The sequence below is a fragment of the Serinus canaria genome, chromosome 4, assembly GCF_022539315.1.
Source record: "Serinus canaria isolate serCan28SL12 chromosome 4, serCan2020, whole genome shotgun sequence".
Taxonomy (NCBI): Eukaryota; Metazoa; Chordata; class Aves; order Passeriformes; family Fringillidae; genus Serinus; species Serinus canaria.
Window position 1 is genome coordinate 14,829,467 of NC_066317.1, and position 26,098 is coordinate 14,855,564.

At 41.4% G+C, this 26,098-nt stretch overlaps 1 protein-coding gene across 1 annotated transcript in view; it reads right to left on the reverse strand.

The window, feature by feature from the left end:
• Positions 1–17,928, reverse strand: part of SMAD1 (SMAD family member 1) — a 62,527-nt gene extending 44,599 nt beyond the window's left edge. The window contains exon 1 of the mRNA XM_030239360.2: positions 17,909–17,928. The gene's annotated coding sequence lies outside the window, so the exon portion shown is untranslated. The remainder of the gene's footprint in view (positions 1–17,908) is intronic.
• Between the last annotated feature and the right edge of the window lie 8,170 nt (positions 17,929–26,098).

The window sequence follows — 26,098 nt, forward strand, 5'->3', positions numbered from 1 at the left end:
GATCTCCCACACAGGATGATGCCATAATATTGATGGGGAAAGCCTGGAATAAAATTACTCTTTTACTGCTTAAATTTTGAACCATGAATGATTCAAGATGAGTGAACTTCTGTAATCAGCTTAATGTGTATTTTGTGCTTGCACTGTACACAACTACACTTAGCAAGTAAACTTTTCTTTTTACGTGCAATCACAGATACAGTGCAGCACTGGACTGCAGATACAACTGGTAAAGTTTATCTCAAGACAAACTGAAAGGTCTTTAAATTTTGGCAGGGTAACGAAGACATTTGCAAGCAAGGTACAGAAGAAACATGAAACTGATACTGGCTTTTGTACTGTGGAAATGCTTAATCTGGATCCAGGTGTCCTGGATCAAGAGTAGTGGATGCAGCAGTAGTATCTGCCCCAAGAGCTTGGCAGTCTCAATGATCCAGTCTCACACAGAGAAATAGATGGAAAAGGCCTTTTGTGTGCCTGACTTCTGCTCTGCACCCTGACTTGGCAGGCACAAGCTCCATCCACTGGATCCTGGTTGCTGAAGTATCAATTCATGATTCACACTAAACAGAAATGACAAGGAGATAATTAGGGAAGCACTGCAGTTTGTCAGGTGTCTTGTTAGAACCACGTTTTTACTGCTTTTGTTGTTGTTGTTAGGGTTGACCGGTTGGTTGGCTCTGGCATGAGAGACTGAAATTATTTTCTACTTACGTTGAGGCTTGGGGAGAATCACATTAATATGCTCCTTTCCCTGAAAAAGGCTGTAAAACAGCCTAGGAGGGTCTTTCTCTGATGTTTAATAACCAGAGTGGTTGTCCTGGAGAGGGCTGGGTAGCCTGGCTTCAGACAGAGCAGTGGTGTGAAAAGGCCAGGGGACAAGGCAGAACAGTGTGCCCTGGTCAGATCTGCCTCAAGGCTTCCCTGGCTGGGCTGGGCTGGGCTGGGCTGGCACACTGGCCAGAACAACACTTCAAGTCTGCCCCTGCTTTAGGATGTGCAGGCAGAGGTGACTGTCCAAACCCATTACTCTGTGGCTGAGCAGTATCAGCAGTGTCCTACTGCACACTCACCACTTCTAACTCCGTTGGCTACTTTAATACCCTGAATCATTAACTTCTTCCTGCCTCTTCTGAATAACATAAGAAAACTGAAAAAAGGAGATCAGAGAGGTGTGTACACCTGGGTATCAACCTTGATGCTCCTCTGCATTGGGCTGTGCTATCTCAAGAGACAACAGAGAATGGGTTTTTTCTCTTTTTGCTCTGCAACGACGTGATCATTCGGACTAGTGCAAGGAAAACAGGCTGTGAGGCTGGGGCAGTGAAGAAAGAGAAGAACCATTCCTTCTGTAAACTGCCTCGCTTCTCATCAGATTAGGTGCACAATCTGATGGTATCATCAGTCATAAGGCCTGTGAACCTGAATTTTAATGGAGTTGGGGCACTTAGGCAGATAAATGTCTAATATGATTCTCAAAGGAATCTTTAATCTCACAGACACTTTCTAACACCTCACCAAGCACCTGCCCAATCGCCTTTAAAATCTGTGTCTCAGAAACCGATTATCAGAAGGCTGAGTGCTAAAAGACATTCATTATGCTGCATATTTTATACTATTCTATTATGTAACAAGTATTTAAGAAATACTACTGCTATAATGCTGTGGCTACAATAACTATTGGCTTTCGCTCCTCCTCCAAAATCCAAGTTTATATGTAGGTTATGATTTGGTATTTCTTGTTAACTTCAGCCAGGCTTCATCTGGCTTACTCAAGAGGTTCCAGGGATGGAGACTGTCTTCTGGAGACAGTTTAGCTCCAAAGTCAGTAACTTTGCTTCACCTTCATGTACATCGGGTTTCTGCCAGAAATTAAGAGTTTCATGGATAATTAAATAATTAAATTATATCAAACAGACGACTTACTATTTACATTAAAATCACTGGAGTAATTTTCTTTTCAGCCATTACACTGTTGCCCTAGCGTGGGAAAATACCAACAATATTTTCAGAGAGAAGAGGCAGTTCTCTCAAGAAGAATAATAGCTTCCTAAGGATACTGGATTTCATTATTCCCTTCTTTCTTGAGCTGGCTGATAAAATTTATCACCCTCTATCCTTCATGGCTTGTCTGCTTCGTCTTTGAGTAGGCATCAAACAAGCCTCCCACCTCAGCATTATTAACGTAGGATATGCAGACTGCTTAGCAACTACATAGATCTGTTTGGGAAAGGTGCCTCAGGCAGAAGACAGCATGTGGGAGAAGGTAAGGAGCATTTTAGGAGGTCATCATAACTGTGAAACACTGCATATGGTTTTCCTGTACAAGGTCCTGTATAGCCACAGGACAAGCCCAGGAAAAAAGGAGCTAAGTTGTGAAAGGCCTTGAAGGCAGCACTTGTGACACGAGGGCTCTCTGTAGTCCTGCTTTGGGGAGTCTGGCCATTTTCTAGAATATGCCCTGCATTAGTTTGACTCTATATAGAGTCAAATATCTGCTTTGGACCTGCCTTAATGTTCTGACTCACTGTCATAGGCAAAAGAACAGAGAATCCATTTCTCTCTCAGAAGTTCTTCCTAAACTGGCCCACCATGATTAAGTGGGATTCATATAGAATAAATGTGGAACTTGATAATTTTACAAGGTTATTATGTGTATACCTCTGTTATATTAAATAAGGCTTCTACCATAAATCTATCTGCAGATACCAGAAAGGTCTTTGATCAGATTGAGTAGTCATTCATCTTTTCCACCATTGGGATGATGGGAATCAGACCTAAATTCATTACTTTCTTAAGATTAATGGGCCCAGCTAAAGCTGCCAAGATCCTTATTAAAAGTTACAATTCCAAAAGGTTTGGGCTGAAACAAAGTATTAAGTAGGGCACTCCCTTATCTCCTTTATTGGTGGTTTTCTCATCAGACTCCAAAGTAAGGACTTTGCTCCAGCAATGTTACATTTCTGGTAAAGAAGGGAGGTTGCCCTCAGTTCTGACAGCTCATCACGTGCTTCCACGAAACACAGTACTCCTGCCCACTGCACTGCACCAGTATTGTACTTTATAGAGAATGGAATTCTCCCTTTGGATCTTGCCTGAATGCACGTAGAAGCTTTTGAAGGTAGTTTCACTTTCTCCTGGCTATCACCTCAGTAAGGGATAATGGACTCAGTGCAATCAAACATTATTGGTTCTTTGAAAATTAAATTTCTCTTCAGTCATTCAGCTTAAAAAGATTTACATAACTGGAATAACCTAGCTCTATTGCTGGTTTCTTGGAAGACACCACTAAGATTAATCTTATCTCCCACTTTAATTACTGTTTTCAAGTTCTTACAGTCCTTGTCCCAGTTACATCTTGTTGCGAAAACCACCAGAGGATGATATATTAAAATTTATTCAGACAGGTGGCAGAGACAAAATTAAAGCTAATAACTCTATGAGAAAAGAAATCAAAGGTGGTTTGGCAATCCTGAGGTGTTATTTCTTGGTCCCTCAGTTGCAGTGGCTGCACAAGCAGGGTCCAAATGCCTGGGCTGTGCGAGTGGCTGTGTGCCACAGCTTGCTATGCCAGACTCAGGACTGCCACGGTCACCCAGCTGCACTAGCATCCACGGGATAAGGAGCCTTGGAGCACAACTGCTTGTGGCAACGTGTGAAGGCTGGAAAAACCATGGAAATTGTCTCAACAGAGGGTCCTGTCTCATTTATACCCAAAGAGGAGACCACTATATCACACCAATGGAAGACTAATGAAATGACACCTACTGCATCTAAATGCATCCCTTCACTTCCATGTTTTTGTTGATGTTTTGTGACAAAATATTCAGCCTATTTTATATGATGATTGAAAACATAAAAGGAAAAGGCTCTGAATTCTAAGTCGGGTTGCCTGAGCTCAGTGTCACTCTTGGCTGAGTAAGTCAGTAGTGAACCAGTCCCACCCTCCCTCCTCCACAAGGGCTGCTCAGCCCTAACCCGGTGTCACCCACCCTCTCTGTGCTGGCACAGTTGTTGTGCAGCTGTGAGCTGAACAGGCCTAGGGAACTCAGATGGCTGGGGAGAGCAAATGTTTCAGGGGCCAAGCTCATTTTTAATTTGGATCAGTTTCCTGATCTAGCTCGTTGTGTGGTTGTCCAAATCCTTGTGCTGATCTTGTGCAGAGGCAGGACTGAGGTAGGAGGAAGGGTGAAACTTATCTTTTTGATTGTGTTGTTGACTTCAGTCAGTTTAAGGTGGTTATGAAACTTAGTGATAGACTAAGCAAGCTTTTTTTTTTTTTTTTAAACCGAGGAAAAATACTTTAATTTTGAGCATAACTGCAAAGATGTTTTTAGAACTGCACTAACTGCTAACCATATGCACAGGGCTCACTGGTGAATAACAAAAGACAGGGAGAATGTGTGACTGGACTGAGAAATTCAGTGAGCTGATGTGATCACTGCATATTAGAAAAGGCAGCTGTTAGACATTGTACTACATGGTAAAAAGAAAAAAACCTGTTGCTCTTTTGCTGTTCATGAACCAACCAGAGGCTAAAGAATTGCAAGGATCCCACCAAAAAATATTAATTGACTCTTCAAAAGGCAGTTATTCTCAGCTGGCTTAAAAGAAGCCGATAGCTCAGCACTGGGTATGCCTGCATTCCCATGGGTTTTTTCCTTTCCCATGTTCTCCAGAGTCCTCCTTTGCTCTTTGCTTAAGGCGTGGAAGAAACTGAACTTTGGAGAGTAAGTAAATCAGATTTAATTAGTCATCACAAGGCAACGTGCTCTTAGTGAGAGTTCTCAATAGCAGACAGCCCTGACAATGAATGTATGTGTGTTACATTAGTTTCCTTTTGCACTTTGAGGAGGAAATTACCTTGCAGGTTTCAGACAACCTGGCAGTCCCACAAAGTGTTGGAAAAGGTTGCCCACATGACAAAAGCTTTTAGACCAATTTTAAATGCCACTATTTTCTTGCTTCACCCAAAATTGTCAAATTTTTGACAAACAGGTTTGAGCAGCTTTTATATAAAAACCCTCCACATTTCATAAAATGTTACACAAATCACATTGGTAAATCCTGTGTATAAGTAATTAAAAAAAAAAATAAATTCAACACTTGAAAGTTGCAACCCATCCAAATTAGCATTGCTAGTATAATCTTAGTTAAGAACTCAGTTTGAGTGCATCCTGGTACCTGTCTTTAATTGAGTGCTCATTTATGTTCCTTCCTAAAGACCCTGTCTTATTCAGTGAACTGAACAAATAGTGGTCAAATAATGGGAAATTATTTTGTTTTCTCCCCAGGTTCATGCTGGAGCTAGTCATTATGAACACTGGTTTAGCAATAGTTGCAAAACTAAGACTGCCTTGCGACTCACAGCTCATCCTCAACACAGCTCATCCCTCATCTTCCTTTTCCCTGCCAAATTTAAGCTCTCTTCTTGAGTGAACAGGAGCTTTAGAGCTTCTCAAAGAAAAAAAAAATCTCTTGTATTTTCACCCCTGACAAATAAATGCACTATTTTTATCCTCTTTTCAGATACACTTAAGCTGTTTCACTGACATTTTCTACATATACTCTGCCCAAAGCACACACCAAGTACAATTAATGTTTGACGATGTTCTAAACACATAAAATCAATATTGTCTCAATGGGGGATGTACTGGGCAACTTGAATTACAAGTGATGATCTCAGTCCACTAATAATATAGTTTAAAGGACCAAAGTATTCAGTCCACATCCAGATCCTGCTGTTATTGGAGGTGTCAGAGAGAAGGGAAAGGTTTACATGGCTTTAAATACCACAGTCAGTGGCTCTTCAGAAACGGGTGAAAATTAAAAAAAAAAAAAATAAGGCCCACTCTTCAGACAAAGAGTAGCTTTTAATGTGAAGCATTTTATCTGGATGTCTAAAAGTACCATATTTTTACAGAAAGGGATCAAACATTCAGTATGGACATTACCACAGAAGGCCCCAGGAGAAAACTGCGCATGGCAAGGGATAGCAGTGCTGCCTTATTCTGTCTGAAAACTTGGAGTCAAAGAGGCCTCACAGTCAGTGCACAGCTGGTCCAGCTGCTACCATGTCCATTTGCACAGAACTTGACAGGATCTTGGGGGACCCCACAGCTACTCCACCCTGCTCGTGTGCCCAAGGCTGCAGCACCTGGCAGACAACGCTGATGGACCACGTTCACTTGTCAGAGAGCAACCAGATGGAGGATTGCGATTTATGGCTTGCAGGCTTGCACTGTGATCTAATCAAATCTTGCACAAAATAGGTCAAGGTTGGTCAGTGTTCAGATGAGATACACTCCAGGGAAAACATGGATACTGTAAGAAACAGTTAAGGATTCAGATTTAGGATTCATCTGACAGAGCTCCCAAGGCACGGTCCCAATTTTAGGCCAGATTCCCAGACGTCTGAGGTACCCAAACAGGTCCCTGGTCTGTTATGCAGAAGGGGCACTGTACTGCTGGAACCACATTTCTCATTTTTCAGACCAGAAATAAAATTACAGTCATGCCTTGTGATTAATTAAATAAATCATGCTTGTCTTTGCTTGTGGACATGACATTTTCAGAGGCAACATAAATGGAGAAAAGAAGCTTGTTTGGTTTCTATGATCCTAGTACAACCTGCTAGTCTTCTCCCTGCAAAATCCCATTTTAAAGCTTTTCAATACTAGGGCACCAAACTCAAGATATTTAAGTTCCTCTAAGACTGCAAACACCATGAGAACTTTTGAGCAAGACACATGCAAAATAAAGAAAATTATATAATCTGTTGTTTACAGATACATTCCTTTTCCTTTACATTCACATTTCCCATCCATTCACACTCCCACCTAACAGTGTTTACCTCAACTAATTTCCCCAGATGCTGGTCTAATGTGGTTTCATTTTTATAATTATTTTCAGCCCCTTGGTTTCAATTCTGTATATTTTTCTTTGCCTGAAAAATATAGTATTATAGCAGAATTTTGTGGATAACTATTATTCTCAAAAAACCATGCAAGTTCTTATCTCCAAATAATCAAAGATGATGACAAGTATGTTACTTGGGAAATTAAGTAGTCAGAATGTAACTGAAATCAAACTGAAATTTAGCCAGGACACTGAAATTACATGATGGGCTAAACAGAAATATGATCCTCAAGGATTTAGGTAATTTCAAGTGGTCAGGACTCATTCTGCTCTCTAATTGCCCTCTCAGCAGAACACCTCCTGCATGCTGTTTGGTGCAGGATGCTGCAGAGTAAATGCCAAGGCCAAAATTAATTTATAAAGCTTGCATTCTCTCTATGATTTCATCAGTCTACAAAAGAATTAATTTCTAGATTTTTTTAGTCTGCAAAGCATCCCCATATTATGTGCTTTGTTTTGACTTTTGTTTTTCTTTCCTTATGGTCATTTATCTTTGCTGAAAGTGAATCAGAGGAGCAATGCCTGCCTCATCGCTGGTTTGTGGTGTGTAATCATGTTAAGGACAGATCACTGGTCTCCTCCTTGCTCTGGTGCCATTTATAACAGACAATTACCCCTGCATGGTGCAGTTGTCAGGATCTCAGGATTGTAAATGCTCATTATCAGTACGGAGACAGCTGAATGCAGTGTTTCTCTTTAAAGCTGATTGGATTTTCCAGAGCTGTCTGTCATCCTGGAAGTTTTTCCTAGTGCAGCTCAGTTTTCCATCTATAGCCAAGAAAGGTCCTTTTGATGTGAAGCACGAGGGGCAGAATCTGGGTACTGCTCCTGCCTGTTCCAGGGAATGACGACGGTCCCGAGGAAAGAACAGCAGTGTGTCTGCACTGGGAGATCTCCAGCCAGTGTGCTGAGTTTAAAGAAGCCCTACTGATGGCAGTGACCATGTGCAAATGCCAAAATAAGGGGGGCGGGGGATTTGAATGCAGTGGCATTGCCTACAAAAAGAAAACTTACCAAAGCACTCTAGTAGTTTTAAAATTAGGTGGGGAAGACACAAGGAGTTCTAAGTCTTAATGACTTCAGTTCTGCAATTTGCCACTAATTAATTCTACAATGAGTAACTGGGAACAAAACAAGGAGTGACAGACTAGGTCAGCCAGTGGTTTGCCAACCCCTTGTCTTGCGTTTCCTACTGGGGCTTTTATGTGATAATTCTTGATTGTGTATACGCTGTCTTTACTAGTAATCAGGAGTGAAATTGCATGTGTTATACTCTGTACAAGCACACACTGAAACACTGCACTTGTTCTTTGGTCCTGGAGAGCATGGCTAATATTTGTGCAGCTCTTTCTGGTGGGCATGCACATGGCTTGGGTTTTTTCCCTGCCAACCATCCCTCTGACTCCTGTTGTCCTAACCCAGTAAGCCCACATTTGTTTTTCTGTGTGTCTTTCTGCAGCTTACATTTTGTTTATGCTCTGGAACTACTTTTCTGTGTCCCTGATTTTGTTCTTTCTCTCTCTCCTTCCCACACAATGAAGATTTCATTAATTCTGTCAAAAGAGTATCTTATTTACTCCATTTCCATTTTTTCTGCAAGTTAACTATGTCTTCTCAGAGCAATGCACAACACATACAGCATGCTGAAGAAAGATTCCTGGAAGCCTCGAATATTCTATGACTCCCAAATGCCTCATTCTTCCTTAAAATCCATCAGGCTTCCTCAGACCACATAGGATCTGTACTTTGAGGATTCCTGGACATGTTATGCATTTCTGTATCCAGAGCAATTGCACATACCCCAGTTCAGCTTAACATATGTCATAAGCAGTCATTCAGCACTGAGAAACTGGAACACTATTGGTTTGCTGAGAAAACTGTGGTGCACAGCTCCCACCTCATCTGGAATTGGTTTGTATTCTGCTTGCTAGGATTTGCCATTTGAGTTTATCTTGGAGGGAGATGCCTTTGTGTCCTTTTTTTTTTTTTCCTTTTAAAACTCATCAGCTCGGTGGCTACCACGAACACAAATGCTGTAGGAAGGATATCAGGAGCACTGTGTGTTATGACATCACTGGGGATCTGGCAGATGCTACCTCAGCGTCCTCACATTAATAGGCTGGATAGAGAAACATCCCAACCCTAGACCACTCCACCACCAGGTATTATTAAGGTGTACAAGCTATCAAGAAGACAGTACCCTGCAGGTATGCAGGTGTTGCTTATGCAGGGGTGGGGCACAGCTCAGCAACAGCGTTTAGAAAAGGAGGCCAAGGCTCTTAAAGGGACCATGCTCCTCTCACCAGTGAAACAGTAAAACCCATTAGTCAGTCAGTCTTTTTTTTTTGTCCATTAAAGGGATTTCCATAAGTAGGAATGCTGTAGTTCTCTTCACACCATTACTCTTTATGTCGTTTTTGATAAGCGCTTTACCTGTTTACCAAGCTGTGGGGATCTGGGAGGACTTCAGCCCTTTCATCCGGCTGGGCATTGCATTAGCTCTCCTTCCATCCCTGTGGGGATTAGTCCCTTGTTCCTCCCCACCACACACACATTTTAGCAAGGTTAGAAAAAATGCCAGCTTCATTCTCACCTCCTGACCGTCTCTACAGAGGCACACATGCAGCACACACCCTGCTGACAGAACTTTTTTTCCCCTTTTTGTGAGTAAAGCAGCGGCAACCTTCGAGCATCAACCTGCAGGAAAGTAGACTCAGTTACACACTCTAGCCAGCAATCTTGTGAACCCAGAGCCTTGCTTTCAGCAAGACAGGCACGATAAAATCTTCCCTCTTTCTTCAATAACATGACTAATAAGTGTAGAAATTCCTTTCTCCTCTCTCCCTTTGCCAATATCTGTCTTATCTCCGGTTTTTCCTTAGACATAATTTCAAACATGAAAGACATGTCTATGCTACGAGCAGGCAACCTTGATTCTGGCATGAGATCCATGGCATGCTGCTGCTCAGTGCTGGAGAGCTGAAGCTTGGGATCTGGCATCTGCAAAACCTGGTGACTGGAATTTCTGCTGCCGGGTGTGATCCTGCACCTGGGGTTAGCCTGCTCTGTCTTGTGAGGGCAGCACCAGGCTCCACTGCAAATTTCTTTCCAAAGCAGGTGCACAGCTGAACAAACATGGCAAGCATTTAAGAAATGAGCTCGCCATTAAACACTCTATCCAGCAAGTAAAGGGAGCCATCATGAAGCCTTCCTGGAATTTTGGCAGCATTTCCAAGAGATCATCTGCAAATTGCTCGAGATGGGTATTACATGTGTGCTGTAGGCAATAAATAAGAGTGATTTTAAGGGGCAGTGTATATTGACAAAGTAACACCTCTCAGAATAGAACACAACCACTGGCATAAGCAGTAGTGACACACTAACAAAACCAGGATCTAGGGAGTGCCTTAAATGTGTATCTGATACAAATACCAGATAAACACCAAAGTCCAAGAATGCAAAAGGTTACAACCACACTAAACCCACTCAGTTAACATGCTGGTTCATTGTGACTAAAGATCACAGAAACTATACCTTAACTTAAGCACCCAGAATGCTCCCAAACTCCTGGATGTGCAAGCCAGCCATTACAGCTTTATCTGAGTGAGACAGATACATTCATTCATCAGACTCCCACTTTGCCTTCCACCACAGGGGGAGAAACACAGGCACTCTAACTGAGGGGGAACCATGGCATGCTTTGGCCAGATCCCTGGTCACTGATTTACAAACATAACAGTCTACTCATATTTTTTCCCCAGATACGAATTTTGCAAAAACTTGTTGTTGTTGTTGTTGTTGTTGCTGCTGCTGCTGTTTTTATTGCTGTTTTCTCTTGAGACCATACATTTTTTCTCTGACTTTGTCTCTTAGTTTCCAGCCCAAGTGGCTACAAGGAAGGAAAAATAAATCCTCTGGCACTGCCTTAAAAGCAAACACTGAACCTTTGTTGCATGTGGAGGAAAACCTGCAGGCAAAATTGGTAAGGAGCAGAAACAAAATAGCTGTTTCCATCACCAGGCATGAACACCACAATAGTGTGTGTTGTGACACAAGTCATAGAGTCACAGAATGGACTGGGTTGGAAGGAGCCTTTAAAAGGTCATCTACTTTAACCCCCCAGCAATGACATCTTCAACCAGATCAGATTGAACAGAGCTCCATCCAACCCGACCTTGGGTGTTTCCAGGGATGGGGCATCCACCACCTCTTTGAGCAGCCCTGTGCTACTGCCTTCATATACCTAGTCTGAACTTACCCTCTTTTAGTTTAAGACCTTTGTCCCTTGTCCTGCTGCTACAGATCCAATTAAAAGTCTGTTCCCACTTGTGATCATGGGCCAGGACTGAGATTTTACTGTGAGGAACCTGGTGTTTATGTGCCAGATGAGGAAAGTTTTAGGACATATATTTCACAGACAGGTATTCATCTGAAGGCACAATTAATTTCTGTGTAATAATACCAAGGTAGCACTGGTACCATTTTTAGCCTGTCCCAGTAGGTTATGACATTTCTTTTGGTACTCTTTTCCAAACCTGAATAAATTCCTTCCCAAATGAATTCCTCTTGCTCTACTCCCAGAGGCAGTAGATTATTTGCTGGTGCACGGACCTAATCTGATAGATCCATTCAGCTCTGGACAATGCGTGAGTGGCGTGCTCTTTTCTAGGTGCAGCTACACAACCTGTTATGTGCAGATGCAAATTGCTCCTGCTCCATGCTCCAAGCTGAGCTAAAGCCCTTCAGCTTCATGACCGTGGTACTGAGCTGGAACTAGTAAGAACTGCTAAAAGTGCTGGGTTAGGGCAGCTCTATAACTTTGCTGGCTGGTGCACAGCAAAAAGGCAGATGCCTGCAACATTCCATGTTGTGTTTCAAGCCTTCTCACTGAAGGTGGGATGCTTGTGCTTTTTGAACACCCCGTCATGTTTGACAAAGGTGGGAAGGCTCCTACTAAACTCAGAAGGATGCCAGAAGGGACTTTCAGACTTTTGAATTACCTCCACTAACATAGAATCTTCTAAAATATGCTTTAAAAATTTAAAACTTACTTTTTCTTTTATGAGAAAGACAGTTGTCCAAGCTAAAGGAAATAAGTTTATGGTTTAAAAATAGCTTTTAAAACTGCATCATTACCAAGCCCACCACAAATGTGAAAGTACTATACAACCACATTACCCTGCTGTGAATGACCACTAGCTAATGCCAATTGACTGCAAAGCAGCCCTTTTATTTTAAACTACCTGGGGTCAGAGCAGAATGGAAATTTGGTACAAAGTTTAGATAGATCAAAGGGAAGAGAAAAAGAGACATGAGTGTTCAGAATTTGGCCAGTGACAAAAGAAAATGAGGATTTATTTTCTGTTGATTATTTTGCCCTTCCGAGCAGAAATAACAAGATGAAGGTAGAGAGGAAACAGGTTTTGCAAACTCTCGTAGATATAGAAGATCATAAAGCCTTGAAATTCTGCTGTCTCAACCTTTTTAACCCAGTCTTGTTTTTGTCTGTGAATTAAGACTACTCTTCTTGCCCAGGAAAAGCAACTTCATGCTAGAAGAGGCCACAGATGGGGAAACAGTTTGATCAATGTGGGAGGGATCAGCCCAAAATACCAGCAAGATATATTATACAATCAAAAAATGGCATGTCTGGAAGGAAAGTCTTGAGCACAAATTAATATTTGCCTTAGCCAGAACAAGTTGCTCTCTTCAACATCTGCAGCTGTGTGGTTACTAGGGAGTTATCTGGCATCATATGCTTTTTCACATCTGTCTACTAAATCAGAGATAGAAAAATAAAAATCTAGCACTGAGGGACATTATATGGATTTGTGACACTCCCAGAGGGACTTAGAGTCTTTAAACTGACAAAGATATTACAATGGGACACAGGTACAATATTGGAATAGCGTTGTGTCTGCTCCACTGTGCAATGGAAAAACTACATCTATTTTCCTCTGATGAGCTCTCTGAAACTTCCAAACATGGATAAACATGAACTACAGTATATATGAGACAATAAGTTTGGCATACATACATGAAACTTCATACTTCTGGGATGAGCAAAATGAATAATCTCAATTTATATTAATTGCCTTACAACACCATGTCTGAGGGAAAGCAACAGTGGGAACAGACTGAGAGGACAGAGAGATTCACAGCTTAGTTCATATGGTATTTTCATCATTCTTCTTCATTTTCAACCTCACCAGCAACTTCCAAGGACTGAGCTGTGAAGCCTTAGTAGAAATGGGTATGACAGGGTTATTCAGAAGGAGTAACAACATTATTCAGCATGTTGCATGTGAGTTAGTGAAAGGAGTGGTATGTTGTATTTTCCCCGCCTGCATCATCTCAGGTTCTGTTCTGGTCCAGTCTAAATGACAAGGTGATGAAATTGCATAGGTGTAATGTGCTTTTATTTCAGCAGCATGCATGACACCAAGTACTAAAATCCCTGAAGTATAACATGAATAATGGATCTAAATTTTCAGGTGTCAGTGGTGTATTTGTATGTTATTGCCCCATGCTTGTAAAATATGGGAGTTGTTCTTAAATTATGTTCTGAGGGTGTATAAAAAAGGTCAACCAAATAAAAATGCAATTACACTTGCCCTCATTTTAAATAGTGGAACTTTTAATTCATAAAATATTTGTATTCCTTTTTATCTTTATTGTAGTATAAAACTACATTTAGATTAAAAAAAAATAGGTGAAATTTCAAATGGTCAGTGCAAATTGATGCAATTTGAATATATTAAGAGATTGGAGAGCACACAGCCATAAATAGGTAACCAATATCAAACAGATATATGCATGAACAAACACAAATTTAAAAAAAAGTAAATTTTGATTTATAGTCATGGGGCAAGATGAAAAAAATGCCATGTGATTTCCTCTGGAGAGCTACAAATATGAATTGAACCTTACAGAAATGGAATAATAGAATCATAGCAATCACAGAATCATAGAAAGGCTTGGGCTGGAAGGGACCATAAGATCATCTCATTCCAACCCCCTAGCCATGGGCAGGGACACCTCCCACTGGATCAAGCTGCTCAGAGCCCCATCCAACCTGGCCTTGAACACTCCAGGGATGGGGCATCCACAGCTTCTCTGCAACCTGCAACCTGCTCCAGTGCCTCACCACCCTCACAGTAAAGAATTTCTTTCAAACATCTAATCTAAATCTCTCTTCTTGTAATTTAAAATCATTTCCCCTTGTCCAAATGACATTTTCATATATCAAGAAGAATTGAGAAGGGGATTATAGACAAGCATACGTAGTGGTGACATGTTAGGAGTAGTAGAGAGTAGAGATACTCCTTATGTGGCAGAAAACTATTGAATTTACTTTCTGCTGGATGAGCATAACGGGGCAGCTCAGAGAGATGTCAGCACTAGTGCAAAGAAAGGGCTGCAGCAGCAAGATTGGTTTAGATGACTGAAAAAAGAGCTGCTACTTTGAAGGAGATGCTTTTTAAGTAGCTCTAATACCATGAAATATGATGTTCTTAATTATCATGAGTGATGTGATAATATGGGCCTGTCTCTTGATATTTCTTTCTGGAGTGAAAAAGTTTTTCTCTTCTTGCTTCTTACCAGAGTGGACTTTGTCCAAAGATGGCCTGTTCCTAAAAGCATTTTATAGCACACTAAAAATCTGTGTACATGGCCAACCTGGCTCAAACTGATACTAAGTGGAATTCTTGTGGAATGAATATTTTGGATTTGTATTTACTCATCTCAAATTTTGACTGACTTTTAATAATTTCTTGCATTTGGTGGTAACTATGGCTCTGACTCTCATAAAATACATCTTTAAAATGCTCTGCTCTCATCTAGCCTGTCATTCCAAGGGTTAATTTGAAAACACACACATTCAATTAATGGAGCAGATTACTTAGAGCAAGGGAACTCAGAAGCGTAATTGCAGCACAAAAAAAAAAAAATTTAAATTTAAAGTGAATTCAGATTTTAAAATTAGTTTTATTCATCTTTTGCTTGACCCTTCTTTTTTCCCCATGAACACTTGTGTATACATGCATACAGAAAGGAAATTTCAGTTGCAGAAGAAGCTCAATTTACTTTCACAGGTAGAAAGAAAATAGATAAAAGAAAATTCCTGCACATTAAAATAGCCTACCTAGCTAATAACAGCCAGCTAAACACTGGCATAAAGCAAATAATAAAGGGCTTTTCAAATGTGCAAGCAATGCAGTAAATATGCTGTAATGTGGAAAAGTGAGGGGTTTTTTTCCCAATCATAAATAAAAAAGCAGTTGCCCTAAAAACATGTAAACAAGGCCACAGCTGGAGATGAGATTTCCCTGAAGGTGGTGTTTGGTGGCAGTCTCAGCGTAGCCTCACACCCTCCACATCACCATTACTCCCTCTCCCTGCAGCCCACCAACACATCCCTGCAGGTTACAGCCATACAGATGTTCCTTTCAGGGGCCCAGCTGTTGCACCATTCCTCCTCCAAGCCACTTCATGAGCATTCTGTGGGGCAGCTTATCAGGGCTGTTCTTGAGGAAAAGTGTGATTGTGCATTCAGCCCTGCAGCCAATGTGTGGGCCACACTCCCATCGCCACTGCAGCTTTTCCATTTTTGGCTCTAGCCTCCTTAGACTTGTGTAATCTAAAATTCAAGCTTTTAAGCTTCAGCCATTACAGCCAACTCTAAAACACATCCAACAACCTCTTTATATCTATGAAGTTCTTTCAAGTAAATCCAACATTTCTTGAGAAGATAAAACTGGTTGTTTTGTGATGATTTGGAACTGAAAACAGACAGCCTGGGTAACTGGAACTTAAAAATGCAAAGTTGACAGTGAATCCACTTTAGCTCTTGGCATTGCATTGTGTTTGTCTCAGCAGTAATAACAGTTATTATGGTTTAAAGCAAATATCTAGCAAACAAACAGTTAAGATGTTCAAAAAGTGAAAGGCAGTGGGTTTTTTCCCACTTGTTTGACAAGGCGATTCACTTCCACACTCCTTACTAAATCATGGGGTGATTTTAACAGGAGGAGAAATTTGGGGTTGCCTGACATGGATAACTGGGTCAAATTACCCTCTGGAAGAAGTCAGGGAACAAAATGTGAAACAGAGGAATCCACAGCCTTTACCCTCTGAGCTTCATGCAAATCTGCTCTGGAAACTCGGTTATGTCTCATTTTCTAGGGCTTAACCACAGTAGCAGGCCTGCAGGGATGTACTTTAACCAACACCTTAAGCAGCCTCTGCTGCTGAAATGAAACCCCAGAGTCTTTTCCCTCCACTCCCATGCCCCACTCTTCCTGCCCCCTTGCCATTCATCTGTGAAGCTGATCTTGGTTAGAGCTGAGCAATTGTTTGGCTGATTTGGCTAAGGAGCCTGGCACAGTTCATCAGCTGGCTGTGCAAATGCTGGTGCTGGCACAAGGAGGGAGGTCGGGGGGGAGAAAAAACCAAGAGCTGTGTGGGACTGCAGCAGGGTTAGCTCTGCTTCCAGCTAGAAGAGGCAGCCAAGCCGATTTACTGGGTTGCTGCTGCCAAAAACATCAGTCCCACACCCTCCTTCCCCCTCTCCTCTGCACCTGTCTGCAGCTGTGCAGCCAGGTCCTTCTTGCTTGTGCATTCCTAAAGTCCAAGTGACCTTGCACTGAGCCAGCTCAACTCATTAAGCCATGGGACACTGCTGATGAGTTTTAACTGCAGTGGAGCTGGAACAGCTCACCGAAGGAGAGGAGGAATACAGAGCAAGAGAAGTGGAAGGAGTGCATGGCCAGCAGGCAGGGAGACAGGCTGAGGAGAAGGACAGAAAAATCTCCCCCTTTCAGCAGCAATGACCTGTTAGTTTGGCTCAACTGGACCTTCTAATTCCACTCTTGCACTATTTTTGGCAGCAGTGCTGGCTTATGTCAGCTAAAAGTATTGTGAAACAACATCCTATGTGTCCTTTCAGCCATGCAGGTAAACAAGACTTCACATACCTACAGTTAAGAATATGCTGATACACATTTTGCATTAAAGCCCTATCTCAGGAACCACATATATTTTCACAGGAAGCCCAACAAATGGCCTTCAGAGAGGTTTGCTGATCTGCATTTCAAAACGGTGGACCATTATGCCAGTAGTAGTTCTCTCCTGAATAATAGCTTTAAGCACTTGTTATTGATTTAAATTTTGAACTAGTTTGTTTTGATTCAAAACATCATTACACCTACAACTTCATTTGTGCTGAGTTACTGTCCAAGCCTTCACATAAATTACTTCACCAGCTTGCCAGAAGTCCCAAGGCTGTGGTTCCCTGTGCAGACACTGAGGCTGCAAGAACTCCCAGCATCCCCCTTCTGTTTGTCCCGACCTCAAGCTGCTGCATCCTGTTCCTTCAGCTTCGCCACTTTCTGGGACTATGCTGCAAAGTGGATATCCAAACTCAGGCAAAATAAAAATATTTCAGCTGCCTCCTTTTATTTTTGAGGGGAGGTAGTGCCCCAGGCTGTAGCTTCAGCAGTAATACTGGTTTGTTGTGTAGCTGAACAATTCCCCCTGCACACATACACAGTTTATACCTGTCCAAATTTCACTTACAGCATCTTTCCCCTTGTGCCAGTGTGCACAGCTGTGCCTGGGAATGGGAATAAGGGACCTAACCAAGCTGTAAGAAAGGAAAAGAACTAAAAGCACTTAATTGCCTTCTCTGGTTCACAGCAAAGCTACACAGATAGTGTGATATGCTCATCTGACTGAGGCCATAGTTAAACAGATATTTGAACATATTTTCCCTACAAAAATCCCCATTGTTCTTTTTGCTTCCCCTGGCATATTCCCATCCTTGAGCATCTTCCTGCCTTGTGCCAGAACACATGCAATTTGATTTCTGTGTAAAAGTCTCTAACAGGAGATAGCTTTTAGAAACAGAAATTCTCCGTCCACTTCATTATTTATGCAAGCATTTTGTATTTTTAACCAAACCAAGATTTAAAACAATTCTAAAACTCACCCAAACAGTCACAAAACAATCAATGTCATCAAATCTGTAGAAACCTTCTTAAGAAGTTCGTCCAGCATGGAATAGAAAAGCTACTGAACAAGAGCAAAGCACCCTCTGCAGTACCAACAGGCACAACAGGCTGTCCTGGGTGCCCCAGGCACTATTGGCTTTGGCAGAGCAGACCATGCCAGATCCAAACCAGTTAAACTGGCTCCAGAAGCAGCAAAGGAGCCCAAAGGCAGGTAGTTGTTCACCTGACTGGGAAGGATACAGAAGTAAAATAGTGTCAGAGGTTCTTTCCCACTGCTGTTGTCAGTTTTGATTCCTGGGGTTGCTGGGCTGACAAATGAGACTGGAAAGTGTGTGAGCCTTGGAGATGGCAATTCTGCCATGTCCAAATATCCCAGGCCTGGTGAAATCTGCCCTGTGGTAGGCAGGTTTTGCCTAGCACTGATGTGTCCACTGTGAGAGCCATGTCCCCTGAGGATGAGCTGGCCAGCAGTGTCTTGGCAGTGCGTGTGAGGTGAAGGGATTGCAGTTATCCGAGGAGCGCGGCGCTGCTGGCTATGTTGTGTCTGTGACAGTTTTGCTGCTGATGAAACAGGGTTCCTGGTCTGATAAGGAAGAGGTGGGGTATGTAATTAAGCAACCAAGTAGCTGGGAGCAAGTCTTGGGGTATTTGTGTAATGGTTCATTGGGTGGACTGTACCTGTTTGGAAGAAACAACTTCTGCTCTTTATTAAACAAACAGTAAAGATAATTTACATGTCAACACCGTTAACTATTTCAGCAGTAGGCAGGAGATAAAGTCACAGACCTGCCCAATTAACTGTGAGCAATGTCTCATTTTGGTGCCACAGTTCAATACTATTTGGAGTTACCTTGATTTCTGTCCCTCTGAAGAAAAAAGTTCAATGGAACTCAAAACATATTCAAGCCAAATCAAGATGCCCGGGCAAGCAAAGCAGCAACTCAACCTACTGCTTTTTCATGACCCATGTGAATAGGGCTCAGGTTAGGAGAGGGTCTTAGAGTGCTCACCTCATCTGTGGATTCCACTGCTGTCACAAGTCTTTGCTTTGTTAAACCCTCCAAAAATGTTCAGGTGGTGGAAATGAAGTCCACAGCTCACCAATGCTGCTCACCTGGCCTGCCCAGTCTTCCCACAGCAGCATCATCATCACTCTGCTCACCAGCTGCACCCCTCAGAGCTTGTCAGACCCATTTCCTAGGCCAGTTTAAATCACCAATAAAGCAGAAAAGGGATCCAATACAGAAAGGAGGTGTCTAGACTTTGGCAGGGCAAATACTTTGAACAAAGAGTGCAACAGCATGCAGTATAGATCAGAAGTGATTCAAAAGTGAGGGCACAACACATTTGAGAGCCATGGAAGTGTGGAGTTAATTTCCAACAATTATCTTTCTGTCCAAAGCCTGTTAAGATGTAGGAGTCCCCCTTTTCTTTTTATTGCATGCCCCAAACTAGTCAAGTTTTACCTTCAGTGTAATAATAGAGTGGTTATTTTGTTGCTTGTTGGTGAGTGAACTCTAAAATGGTCTAAATTTCTGATAGTGACCAGGCAATTTCATGAGATTTAGATGATAAGGCTGAAGCTAGCTAACATGTTCTCAAAAATTAAGATTTTATCCAAGTCTAGACAAGCACATTTGAAGAGTGAGTGATTCTAGAGGCTCATATGCTGACTTTACCAATAAACAGGTGATAATCCACTGAGTCATGCTTTTGCATCCTCAGGCAGGTATTAGAAAGTGATCAGTGAAGGTGAGAAAAGAAATTTGCAAATTCAAGCTGATGTCAGTAAGAGGGAAGAATTTTAAGGAACTTGCAAATATTCTACCAAAACCACTGTAGAATAGGATCCTAAATGATACAGATTCAAAGAACTATGTGGATTTTACAGAAACACAGGCATTAAGTTTTCCTCTGCTCCTGCCACTGACTGTTCCTCCCACACCACAGTAGCCCGCTGAGGCAGGTGGAATATTTGATCTGTTTTAAGTTACACAAATGCAGATCTTGTCAGGTATTCCAAAAAGCTGCATTTGTTTATTGAGCTGCCTCACAAGAAGGAGGGTGTCTTTCCTAACCACTTCATATCACTGAAAGACAACCTTGCAATCAAGACAAAGCCATTGCTAATATTGAACAGCAGGACACATTGCTTACATGAAAGGTTTTGTGACTAAGTACTTAAAATGACCAGACATAATTTCTGGAGAAACAGACACAGGAAATTCTTCCATCCCTAGCTAGCAAGAGAGATGTTCCACTTTTCATTCAAGGTGTTGTCTTTATCTCCAGCCTTGCTTCCCAGAACAGTCTTCACAAGCTGCTAAAGCAAGAGAAAGTTCAAGGCTGTTACAATGTTTAAGTTATAACCAGTTTAAGTAACTTCCCAGCTTTGGGAAGTTTTCGAATTCCTACTTGTTTTTTTAAAGTACGGTTGGCATTTTCAGTCCTTTTGTTATCCTTCTTTGTTCCATTCCTGTTTACTCCTATCTTCACTTTCTTGCCTGTCCCAGCCCAGGTGCTTCTGTTCTTCAAGTGAAACACTGCCCACCTTCTGCTCTCCCTGCCACAAGTTTTCGCATGAAAAAATGTATAGCAGAGTATGTGCAGGCTTCACCCAGGCAATCCTACTGCCCATGTTCCAGCAGGAGCCCCCAGCACCTCCAGCTGGTTCTCTGCACTCCTCAGAGCCTCATCAAAGCACTGCCTCCGGGCCCTTCCCTTCATTTCCCTAATACCTGCACCTTCTGCTTGCTAAGGCACCTCCTGAGACAACCACCTCTTGCCCTCCAGCCTTGCCCTTCAGAGCTGCCTTCCACAGCTGCCGTGCCCAAACCGGTGAGCCCGGGCTCGGGCAGCAAAGGAAGAACCACCGAGCTGCCGTGGCAGCAGTGGGGCTCACCCTGGGCCTGCAGAGGGAAGGGCACAGAGGAGGAGAAGGAGGCAGTGGTTTGGATGCTCTTGAAAGCACAGGCTTTTTGTGTGAGCCACGTAATTCCCCAGTTTCAACTTACTGTGCTTTCTACTGCCATACCTTCTCCTGTCGGCTGCCTTTCCCTCGTCTCTCTTCCCACTTCTCTCCCAGGATACGCATATTATTTTCTCTCTCTTTTTAAAGCTTCTTCAAATATTAGGCAGACCTCCCTGGAGAGGTGATACCCTGGCCCAAAAGAAGTGCAAGACTGAAATACACATAATACCAGTGTCCTGCTGGGAATATGCATTGGTGCTCTTAGCCAGACAGTGGCCTGGCACTATGAGATTTGTATCACTTTGTCATAATAATTTCTCTTTTATTAGCAGAAGAATATCCTTTTAAAAAGGTCCCAGTCAAAATCAGAAAAATGAAATAGGAACTTAACTTTCAGTTACTACAGAGTTTTCACTAAGCCAGCAAAATTGTAATTCTGTGCTGGGTTAAGTGAAATGGAAGTCATCCACCTGGAAAAGGCAATTGCTTCTGAAAACTCAAGAGAAATACTGCTTTTAACAAAAAATGCTATCTACAGAACACATCTTTGTTACAAACTCACTAAATTTACAGGAGTCAGACTCCTATATTTCTTCATGGGTTGGAGGAGAGATGCTACCACAAGATTTGAAACCATAAAGGTGAATGCCAGGAAATGTAGCAGTAATTAATCTTCCTTCCTTTCCTCCCAAGTTACAATCTCCTCTAGTTCTTCCGTGCCAGCTATCTTTGTGATGCTCCCAACAAACTTCTCCCTTGGTTGTATTTCTGTGTTCCTGCAGAACATTAACAAAATGTCCTGCTTTTCCTGAGAACACTGTTAACGGTTAATTACTCATGATAACTACTAACCGGGTGAAGTGTTTGCTTTACTAGGCTCTACAAAGATACATTTTAAACGCTTTAGGATAATCTAGTTGTGAAGAGAAGTTTGTTGTTTGTTTGGGGGCTTTTTCCAATCAATGCTAGAGTTTGGATGCTGTGGAATGCAATTCGGCAGATAGGTTTAGCCTGGTGAACAAGGAAAACCTGAACAGACTATACCCATTTCCCCAGGAAATCTATTTTTAAAGCAAGGAACTATGGAATGTTATTTCTTGTTAAAATAATGGATAATAACTTAAAATATTTTTTTGAAATCAAAATGAATAGTGTATGCCCCTGTCTTTCCAGCCCTATGACAATATTTTTCACCCATAACTGCCACTAGCCTTGCTAGAAATCACAGATTTTTTTTGCATCCTGCAGAAAGTTATCCTCATAGGGCAGCACTTCACAACTCTTACTCTGCATGTCACCAATCCCATCCTACAAGATAGCAGTCACGTTGATATCAAAAGTGTGAGTAAGACAAGCTTGGCTCTCCTATTAAAGACAAAAAAACCCACAGGAAAATTGTCAACTCCTTACTGTTCTAGCTCAGAATATATTCCCAAGTCTCAGTCCACTGACATTCAAAAATGTTTGCAGTATATAATGGTACAGTGATATTTCCTGTAATATAATGTGAAATATAAACATTAATCCTTTTTTAACATAAGGAACATATGTTATATGTTTCTTATATTAATCAAAACTCACACACAGCCTCATCAGATTTTATTCCTGAGGTGAGATGTTATAAACGTAGCAAGTGAAGTAGAAAGACCAAATGATTTGCCCACAATTATTCATTAAATCAGTTGCAGAGTTGGTGTTGGAAAATAAGATCTTCCTGGGTCCCAAAAACATGTCCTAATTACAAACCATGATGACCTGCCCATGTTTGTCATGTATGAGTGCTACAACCATGCAGATGTAGGAAGTGACTTTAACCTGGCTGCAAAAGAAATAGAAGTAAACCTTTCCCTGGGGAGTTTTCAAATCACAGAAGCTTCCTGCTAAAGCTATTAATCTTTATATTAAAAAAAAAAAAAAAAAAAAAAAAGCAAGGTAAAATAGTAAAATTAAATTAACACAAACTTCATTTCCAATGCAACAGAAATACAGTTAACACAAACTCCATTCTGGTCACCAGGCTATAAACTCCTGCAATGAAACCAGATCAGATTTATTTCCTTTCTGCTTTTTTTTTTTTTTTTTTTTACTATACATCGGCCAGGTATTTGGTTTCCTCTCTAAAAAAGTTCTGATCTTTTCAGACTCTTATTCAAAAATCTCTCCATAATAACCTCTTGAATTCCATCTATTTCTGCTATGCTTTGCAATAATGTAAACCAATGTTTGCAGGAAGAGGTAATGCCTTTTATTAGAACAAGTGTTAGGGATGGGAAAATCATCCATGATTTCACATATAAAAGACAGGACGTCTTTTTGATGTAGACAGTATTATAATTGAGCAAAGGCTCCCAGGTGAGTATCAATAAGTTAAAGAAGGAATTAAAATACGTTTGTTTATTGAGAAGCCTTGAATTACGTTTTATTTTAGAAAGTTTGTATGTAAGCAAGCTTTCCCAAAAGCATTAAGTAGTGTGAACCTTACCAACACTTTTTGTTAAACGCTTAATCCACACCCACATCAAAACAAAGACAGACGGCTGAGCTCTTTACATATGAGAAGGTGGCTTTTCACACATAGCCTTAACAGTAAACCTTTTGCCTTTTTTTCACGGAAATACAAAACTCCGAGATAATAAAGTTGTCTTAATTTACATTTCTCCAAAGAAGTGGAAATTACAAAACTACAGACAACAAACATTGGCTAATCAGTCTAGGGAAAAAGGTCCCAGGGAAGAACTCAGAAATGGGTTTGTTTAAAAGCTACAATAGCAGCAAGGACGTTGAGCTACGAATGCTTTTGTTTTGCTAATCTACCAATGTTCTACTAATGTTCTATTGAAAAAAAAGAAATCCTTGAATGAATGATTCCGACTTTGTTCTAGTGTGAATTGAGTGGCAGTTTCTTTTAAAAATTCCAATACTTAGTTTGTATTTAAACAATTCTTCCTGAAGACCTTTTCTCAAACAGGTCTTTATATGGGAAAAACAACTGTTGATTTTGTAGTCATCATGTGAGTAACTTTAATAAAAGTCAGCAGGGCCTTGCCTACTGTGAGATTTTTTTTGAACGTGTAACCCTTAATCAGGATTGCTGTCAGCTGTAGAGCCTGAGGAAGCTGTCATACAGACAATATTCAAATATACCCGTGTTTTTCCCACAGCGCTGTTGGAAGGAAACCCTTTTTTGTTAGCAAAGCCTGAGATACATCGGGATCCTGAACTGGAAACAGAGTGAAGAAGGGTGTCCCAGCCCGATAAACACTTTCCAAGTGCAGTGTGTCCCCAGAGCTGGAGCTTCACACCACCAGCGATTTTTAAATATCTTTCCCAAATATAGGTTAGAAGCGCTAAGGATTTGTGGGAAAGTTTTCTTTCGGAGTAGACCACGGCCTAATGTTTATTCATACGCTGTAGTAAGCAAATGAGAAACTAAGCACTTTGTAAATGCTGCATCATTTTGACTGCTTGATCCACTCCACTGACAGAACAGTTTGGCATAATTGCTGGCATATATAATATTTTCAAATGACAATTCTCCAAACAAGTCAGGGCCTGAGCTAACAGCAGTGAAAGGTGAGGTGATGCTGCCTACATGTTGAGCTGAATTCTAGACTATTAAATGCCACAGACAATTAAGATTTATAGTTGATGTTGTCCACAACATAAATGCATTCCTCTCCCTTCAGTACTTTCTGTTCCACAGCAGGCACTGGTATCTGTCTTCAGCTGTAGTTTTACATGTGAAGGCTAATTTCTCTGCTCTACCCTTTCCCTGCCATTTGACCACAACTGTTTTGAAACAAGCTCCAAATGTTTTCAGTGCTGCCTCTGTCAGCAGTTCTGATTTCACATTGGTAGTACCACTCACGTTGTTGCTTCTGAGTCATACCAGGAGTGGAGCAGCTTCAGCTCCAGGCTGCTGTGTATCTCCTCTTGTAAATCAGGCAACTGAGAAAAACCCTTTATCAAGAGTGACTGGCAGAAAACAATGGACAGCACTTTAAAGAAACTTAAGAGACAGCAAAGTGTGGCCAATAAAGATGGGCTAGGGTTTTCAGCAACCTTTCAGTACTACACTGATGCTAGGACACTGTCCTGGGATTAGGATGCACATTTTCAATCATAGCCTATTTTGTTTTGGCACCTCAGTGTTTGGCTATCAAATTCCTAACATTTAGCTGCCACAACAATTAAAGAACATCTTTTGTAGAAGCAGCCAGACAAGTAAAGATACAGTGACAGCAACAACACTGATGGCAAGAGGGACTCACAGAGCAGAATGCTGGTCAATTCACCTGTAATGCCTGCAGATACTCTGGCTCAGAAAAAAAAACCAACTACAGCTGAGTGTCAGCATGTCAGCTATGAGCAGCCTGTAGTAGCATGAAAAGCAATGTGGAGCTGGTCAGAGTCCCTGCAGGGATGAGTTGCACAGACACCAGGGAAAGATATCTGTCTGTAAAAAGGAGCCTGCACAGCACAAATGATGAGCTGTTCTTAATGTGTCTGCTTACACCTGCTTTCAGAATAAAAGCTTGGTATTGAAAGTATTTTTCCTCTTGCCAGAAAGAAGCACTTTTCATTTTTGCCCTAATTCTTCCCAAGGTGTAAGGCCTACAGAATTTGCCAATACATAAAACAGGTTCTGAAACCTTAACTTATTTCCATAGTAGGAGAAAATCCAGTTTTCCTATCCTGTAATGCTTTTTTTTTTACAAGGTTTTTTTGTTTGGAACAAAAAAACCTTGTAAGCAGTGATACCATAACACCAGCATGCAACACATAATGCAATTTTAGGTCCTTTGAATGTTTGACCTGTATTTCACAGGCCAGCCAGGTAGTTACTATCAGTGTTCTCTGCTCCACCTGGTCAAGCTACACCTTGTGTTATATTCAGATAATCCTTCCTGATACCTATTAGGGAGTTTGCCACAGCCTCTTGCTCTGGCTGATAGCATCACAGATTGCCTTCCCAGAAAACTGTGGCATACAGGCAAGTTTTTCTCTCCAGATCTAGGTTTCTGACAGAGAACCACAAATAACCTATTAAATCTCAGAAAAATTTGTGACCAGCCTTCCACTTGATTTTTTTTTTTTAATTGTGCTATATTTTCAAGGCACTCTTCATAAGGAAAAAGACCAGAAGTATTTTAAAATCTCTTTCATCTTCCAAGCCTCACAAACTGGAAAGGATAGG